Below are 7995 nucleotides of genomic sequence, written 5' to 3'. Positions count from 1 at the left end.
CTTTGGCTTGATTTGGTCTTGGAGGCAGTGGGGGAGGTCCTTGGGGACTTCTTGTTGTTTGATTTGGGTTCTTCCAATGTGTTTAGAATGATGTATGCTCACATTCTTTTGGAGATTGATATCTCCAAGGGGCTCCTTGGAAAGATTAAGTTGGCCTCTCCAAATGGTTCTTGGATTCAACTTCTTGATCATGAGGGAATTCCCTTCAGATGCAGGAAATGTCATAAGACTAGCCATCTTATTGTGCGATGCTCCCTAAAAAGGTTAGATCAAGGAAATCACCTTCTTGGTGGTTGGTGGTTTCGGATGATCACTACATGGTTCAAAAAGTATCCATAGTTGTGGATGGGCTAGATAGTTCTTCTCAAAATGATCTTTCTTTGGTGGAGGATACTATTGCTATCTCTGATGATTCAAATGTTGTCCCTACGACGGTGACTCAAAATGTTGTTGATGTCCCTTCTTTAGCTATTGAAACTGCTGATACAAATATTGTCCCTTTGGCGGCTCTGATTCAGATTAGTGATGTTGTCCCTTTTTCTATTATTGTTCAAAACACTGTTGTTGGTGTTGCTTCAGTTGTTTTATCTCCTATTGCGAAGGTGTCGGGGGGTGGTTGTGGGGCTGATTGCCTTGATTGGCAAAAAGCTACTAGGAAGTTGGAGGATGGATGGAGATCAGTAGGAGGAAAAGAAGTCAACTCCTCCAATCCTTCATTTGATATGTCTTTACATTCTCAAAAGACAGGACCAAAATCTTGATGGTTTGTTTTGAACATAGTTTCAAGTTCTTTCTAGACCTGTTGCTTGCCTGCTCTTTTAGAGGTTGTTTCTTCTTGTCAGGCTCTCTTGGCCTTCTATGGCCTATTGTTTCTTTGTTGTATGTTTTGGTATAGGACTTAATGTATGTTTCTTTTGTAAATTGTTGGGTTTTAGGCACCCGTTAAAACCTGTTTTACTTAATCAAAAATAGTGTTTTTTCCCCATAAAAATGTGTGGAGTAGGAGAAGCCTCAAAAAAAGAGAAAAAATCCTAAGAAGATGCCATATGGTGTGAAGCACATAAATGCAACAACCATCTAGAAGAATGTGGAGTAGTAGTTTCACATAGTGCACAACCCTTTCTCGTGTCTTTACCATCTGACTAAAATGATGATGAAGAAGAAGATCTATGAGAACTAGAAGGAATATCAATGTTGCTCTTATGAAGGATAGTTGTCAAATCTAAAACATGTTTGGCATAGACATCTAACTTCTTCTCATAGCAATGTGACTCATTATGATTGGTCTTATTACAATAAGCACACTTCGGTCTATCTAGCTTTGATTCATCCCCCTTAGGAGGAGGTTGGCCTAATGAGATGTGAGGGCTAGAATTAATATCAAAATCTATAGGATGTGACTTTTATTTCTTCTCCTTCTTTCTAGAAGATGGTTGAGCTACCAATGCACAAGTTCGTGAGCCTGTGAGAGAATCCAATTGAGAAAGCTTAGCTTGCTCTCGAGTCAAACAATCACAAAAAACCTCAAATGATGGCATGGTAAATCTAGTACCCAAAGCATCCTTAGTGGAATGAAAGGTAGAAGAAAAAATCTAAAAGTTTTCACGAAGCTTAGAAAGAATCAAGTAAATGCGCTCAGTGTTAGTCTTGGTTTTCCCACAACCTTGCAATAAAAATATATGTTGTTTGAACTTCATTAAGACGTCCTCAATGGAAGGAAATTAATTTGGTACAAGAGAGGTAATATTTGCCTCAATTTGAAGTGCCCTAAACTCATTTACTATACCAAACAAGTCATCAAGCTTGGTCCACATGGCTAGAGGGGTATTACACCCATCAAGATAAAACTATAGAATATCAGATACCTGTAAAGAAATCAACCCCATTGACTCATCCATCTTGTTCAAGGTGTTGCATGACCTCAAAAGGCCTCTATAAAACTAGTTGCATTGCATTTAAACAAGACCACAACCCTTTTGACTGGAGAAGTCATGTCATCAAGGACTTCCATGTGTGATAGTTATGAAGGGTCAGAAGTTTTAGATAAGAAGAGATCTTAGCTATTGTTTTAGAAGGTGTTGGAATTTTTTTTGAAAAATTTATGGCTTACTAATGTAAATAACAAAAACAATAATAACAAACACCCCCATAATGCAAAAAATTGAAGCCCAATTGCTAGAAGAAATGTGTATACAAGAAAAGAGAAAAAAAAAAAACTTTAGTTTGAGAATCACATGTACCTTTGAGAAATACTAATGAAAATAATAGATAATCTAGATATTTCTTGAGAAGAGCTTTCAAGAGCTTCTTTCAAATTGGAAAACAGAGCTGAAACAAGCAAGTTATGCCCCCCAAAAGATAGAAATCATAATTTGACTTCATGCAAAAAAAAAGGTACCAAACTAGAAGAAAAATCCAAAAAATACCTTCACCATCATGTCTGTCTCGAAATCATCTTTTCGAGTCCAAAAAATGCCTATGTATGCTCAATTTAGAGCCAAAAAACTAACAGAGCCAACGTATAGCAAAAAAATTTGCAAAAACACCCCAAAATTTTGAAAAAGGGGCTTAAAAAATAGGCCCTAACCCCCATGTGATCACAAGTTGGGTGCTAGAGACTAGGAGGTAGAGTAGGCAGTGTGCCACTGGTGGTGGTAGCAGTCTAACAATGCTAGAGTGTCTCGCGAGTGGTGGTGGGCATGGTGACATGCAAGCAAAAAGTGTTGGTTGTCGTGGCCGAAGGGCAAAGCACAGGAGCAGTGGTGAAGACCCCCAACGGTTAAAAACAAACCACAGGCACTTTGTTAACCAGGATAGTATTTTTAATACCAACTGCAATTTGAAATTGCATTTTTAAAATTAAAAAATTTTCTATTTTTGTAATTTTCAGCCTCACACTACTACATTTAACCTCATTTTTCTAACAAAATTTTCAACCATTAACTAAATAGGTTTTGGTTGGTCAGAATGTTAAGGCAAAAAATTATTATTTTTACATGTAAGCCCCGTGTTGGTCAAAATTTCGACCAACACGGGGATGGTGGTCAAAATTTCAACCAACACGAGGCTTATAAATCAAAAAAAAAAAAAAACATTTCTCTCTTTATCTTTCACACGCATGGGCTCATTTGGGTTTGCTATGAATTTTCACATGCTTTTTGCAGAGGGTAGGGTTGGTGTTGAAAGAAGATCTGGACCCTGCTACGGCTATAACAACATTAGTGTCACACCCAATTCCATTGCATTACTCCTTTATCCCAAGGTACGTTAATCCTCTAATAATCTTTCGATCATATCACATGATAATGTATTTTTTTTTTTTTCTTACAGTTGCAATAAATTTCTAGAAAAAATTACAAATCATCATGCCTAAGACTATCCCGATAGCCAATTTTTTTCAAACTTGTCATCAATATGGAATGCTATTATAAGCCAATATCCCGAGCTTTGATGTGAGAAACACTTAGTCTGCTACCCCAATTACAGTCACAAAGAGGTGAGCCATACAAAGGAAGTTCATAACTGGGGGGAACCAGTGACCTTGTCGAAGAAGAGACCTCTAATCCTAAGTTGTAAATGGATTTTGGAATTTTATTTATTTCCCTCTTCTACATTAGACATTAAATATTTCCATGCTGAAAACTATTTAAGTACCATACCATCTACATGTAACGGTATTCTCCCAACCATACTCGCTAGCCTCCATTGCTTTGCCATGATTGGAGGCAGAGATACTGAAGAAATGTAAAGGGAAGGAATAATTCCATGTTTCATGAGCTTCTCAGCATACATGCTACCGGTGTGATAATAGAAGCTTTGATAGAGGGAATAGACATTTGTTAAACCTCAGGATGCATCGTTCAAAAGTAGATTTTGTAGGATTTTTCTTTTAAATTTATTTATTATTTTTCTTTTAAATAATAATGTTTTATTCTTTTATAAGAATAAAATATTATCCTATCAATACAAATGTAAAGTAATTTGAGGAATCGGTTACATAACCAACAAATTATCAAGAACAATATTTATTGTAATTGGAGGGGATATGCCATGGTTCTTTCAAGGGTTTTTGTACTTCAAGGAGGGAGTCTTTTTGTTATTGTTTTTCCTATAATAGAGATACTCATTTTTTTAATGTCATATATTGTATAGATTCTGAAAATGTGGGTTCATTCTTTGAGATTGGATAAAAGGGGAAGCATTATTGAGCCTTTGAATTGATTACTGATTCTTTGGATGATGTTGAGTTGTGTCTTATTGTAATCATTTTTTAGTACCATTGATAATGCAAATATGTAGCTTAGTTTGGATTTTTGTTTTCAGATAAAGTTATTCATTGAAAGGTAATATAAACTTTCTTGTGTCTTCTATTTAATCTTCATTGGTGAATGTGAGGGAGCGAGTTGTGTACAAGTTCCTTGTGTTCACTTTCTTTATATTTAAGCTTCTTTCACATATATTCTATGTTTATAGGTAGATGTGTGTAAGTCTTTATTGCTTTCAAGTTTAAAGCATTCCCAAATTTTATATTTATCTGAAGAAGGGACATATACCTTCACATCAAAATTCAAAGAACATTTGCATGTAACCATTGCAAATGTCTCAACTGTTGGCTATAGATCTTGTCTTAGGTTTTAAGCATTAGAGGCTAATTTGGTTAAGTTTGTGAAAAGAAAAATATGTTCACTAATATCGTATCAAATGCTTCAAGGATCTGATTGGTCAAGACTATCTTCAAGACTCCTAAATGAAGGATTTGGTTTTGTAAACTTTAAAACACTTGGACTCAAGGGTTCTAAGGTTCCAATTCAATTCAAAGACCCTCGATCCACACAACTCTTCATTAAACTATTCAAAAAGCCTAGTAGGTTGTTTAGTAGACTGGCAGCAGAACAAAAAACTAAATAACTCAGACTTCTTCCAAGATACTTGACAAGGTAATGGTATTTATGGATACCCTTTTCAATGTTCTAAAACATATCAATGAATTTCATACAATTACTTTGAACCAACACACCTATTCAGCATTGATGCCCTACTTTTAATGCATAAAAATGACCCAATTTACAAAGGAAGGACCCCCAATGATCTCCTATCAACCCCAACTCCTGGAAAGTGTCTTCTTATGTCTTCAAATTCTTAATTCCAAACGGAATTAGACTCCAACACTTTGCAACCTAGAAATCCCCAAATTGTGCCCTCAAACCCTTGTAATCTAGGGCTTCCTCAATCTTCTAATTCTCCACACTTTTGAGCCAAATTGGTGATCGAATCACCTTTCATTCTCCATACTCAAATGTTCCAAAGCATAAAATGTATGCCTCAAGTGGATAGATCATCAGCTGCTACACGTTGATATTCAACTTCAATAACTTTTCCCACTATCCCGACTGTGATCACCTCTATTCAATCCAACTCTGCATATGCTCGGTTAGTCATTCATAATACAAGTTAAATTAATTCATTCCATAAATATTAGGCCTTCATACTCATGGAATGTTATCCATTACTCTAAGAACCCTACTACAATAATAAGCTTAAACAAAAACCCGATTGGTAACAGTTACTGGCACAGCAACAAACTTAAAATAAATTGTAAAATTGGTCAAATAGAAAGTCAAATGATCAAGAAAACCATGTCCATGCATAGGGAATTCAAACCAATCCAATTGAGATTCTAGGAATCATACAATTTGCTGAAAACCGAGTAGCTTTATTGCTTCGTTCTCCAATTCAATACACTAGTCTTCTCATACCAATCTGTCCTGTAACAAACATTTCATAAAAATATATATAAACCTTCAAAATAACTTCTCCAAACTGCTTCAACCAACTCTCATCATTGAGTTGAATAGTTCAATCTTAAAGCAATAACAAGTTAAAAAATCCCTCTAACTTCCTAAAGTAGCCGTTATGATTTAAAATTTTGAATTAAAACATAAAATGACTTTATTAAACTTTAGAGCCTTTCTCATTATTAAAGCCTTTCACCTAGTTTCCTAATACCCCTCCTAGACTTCTTAAACACAATTTAAGACTTGGACATCATTAGTCCATAACAATCAAGTTTTTAGTCCATAAGAGGACATTACAAAATGAAAAGTAGTCCTTTAAGGACATTGTAAACATGCTAATATATTGTACTATTTGAAAGTCATCATAGGTGCTAGGATCCCCCAAATAATCTGTTGACCCTGATTGTGCATTCCATCCTCCAGATTTGCTTTGAAGGTCTTGAAAGTCTGCATAGTCTCCTTTTCCAAATTGGTTGTGTGAGGTGCTTCGACACCAATCTGGTTCATTTTGAAGGGGGGTTAATTGTTAATATTACAACAGCAAAAAAATAGATTTGGAAGTGCAAGTTGCAAATTATCCACCATCAGTTGGCCATACCTTTTCCTTAACTGTATGTCCCACTTTCAAGAGAGACATGGGAGTTTGAGGGCCAAGCAACTAGGGTTTGGGTGGTTTCTTTCCATAATTGACAACACCTAGGTTTGGAAAATACATGGATATCAGTTGCGGGGAGAAGTGCAGATTTGGAAGGATTTGAACCATCATTGGAACCCTAGTTTTCTAGATAAAGTATTGCTTCATACCTATAGCAAAATCAAATTCCAAATATGAGTTGAACATGTTGATTATTGTAAAACTCCATCTAGAGTTCTAACTTAATGTATCTATTTCAAACATAACTGCTCTTCATGAATTTCTAGGCATTAGACAACCTATATATTCGTTACTTAAATTGTATTAAATCTAAACTTGTATTGCAGCCTATAAATAATGTGATTAGTCCATCTAGGTATTGGACAATATTGTTCTATTTGAATATTGAGAATATCTGATATTAGAAACCTCTATAAGATAATTAGTAGTAAAGGTGTTCCATTTGCTAGTTTCCTTATTGGCTGAAGGAGAACATTATCTCAGAAAAGACAATAAAAATTTAGCTAGCATATAATTGAGAAGAAGATAATAAGAGGGTTGACAATCAGTCAAAATTCACAAGAATTTGTCATGGGAGTAACAAAGAATTTGTGATTAATCTCCTCCATCCTGAAATATCATTTACTAAAAAAATTTTAATGACCCCAAATCAGAGTCCCATATCCATGATTAATCACTGATATCTTTCATAAATACACACATCATAGAGTGAAGCTATTCACACAGGCACAACAGCTAGATATTCCTCTGAGATAAGCCTTATCAATTATATGCTTTAAACTAGCTAAATTTTGACACATTTTCTGATGTTCAGGATGATATTGTTTTTTGCCCCTAAAGATCTAGCCTTTTTATGAGCTCATTGTAGATGAATTTTGTGCTCTTGTAAGTTCTATGCCACTCAAATTAGTTAAGCCTATGGTTTACCATTACATCTCCATTGCATATAGTTTATAGTGACATAATTGACATAGCAAGGATGATTCCACTAAGTGCAAGAAGTATCAATTCTTTTTAGCATTATATAATTGTGTATATTAGAGATAGCAAGTGAAATTATTCATTGTTATTTTCCACACAATTATATTCATAGCATCCATTACATAGTTTAATTGCGAACTCAAATATTCTAAGTTTAGGGATTGTAGTAATTATTTTATAATGAAATTAAATAGGGATTGCAGTAATTATCTTATAATGAAATTAAATCTGCCAATAAATTATCATTGACATAAACAAAATTAAAATGTTGAAATCACTTATAGAATATACTATGGTAAATGTTGTCTGATGACCCATAGCCATTTCTATTCTGGTTTGAATCTAATGTGGATCCAACACCACCCACATTCTGGATTGAATAAGTTGACAACGAAGATGGTCCACCAGCTTGAGCCAATGTCTAGACCTGTGATGGACTAGATAGGTCAGCATATGCCTACACTCCTCCTAGGATGGATAAATAATTCTGAGGTGCTACATATTGATTGCTACAAAGTGAAAAGAAACACTCCAATTAGATTCTTAAATATACAAAGTGAAAAA

The sequence above is a fragment of the Cupressus sempervirens genome, chromosome 3, assembly GCF_028749045.1.
Source record: "Cupressus sempervirens isolate cs-2001-9-10 chromosome 3, ASM2874904v1, whole genome shotgun sequence".
NCBI classification, from domain to species: Eukaryota; Viridiplantae; Streptophyta; class Pinopsida; order Cupressales; family Cupressaceae; genus Cupressus; species Cupressus sempervirens.
This window is presented reverse-complemented; position numbering follows the sequence as displayed.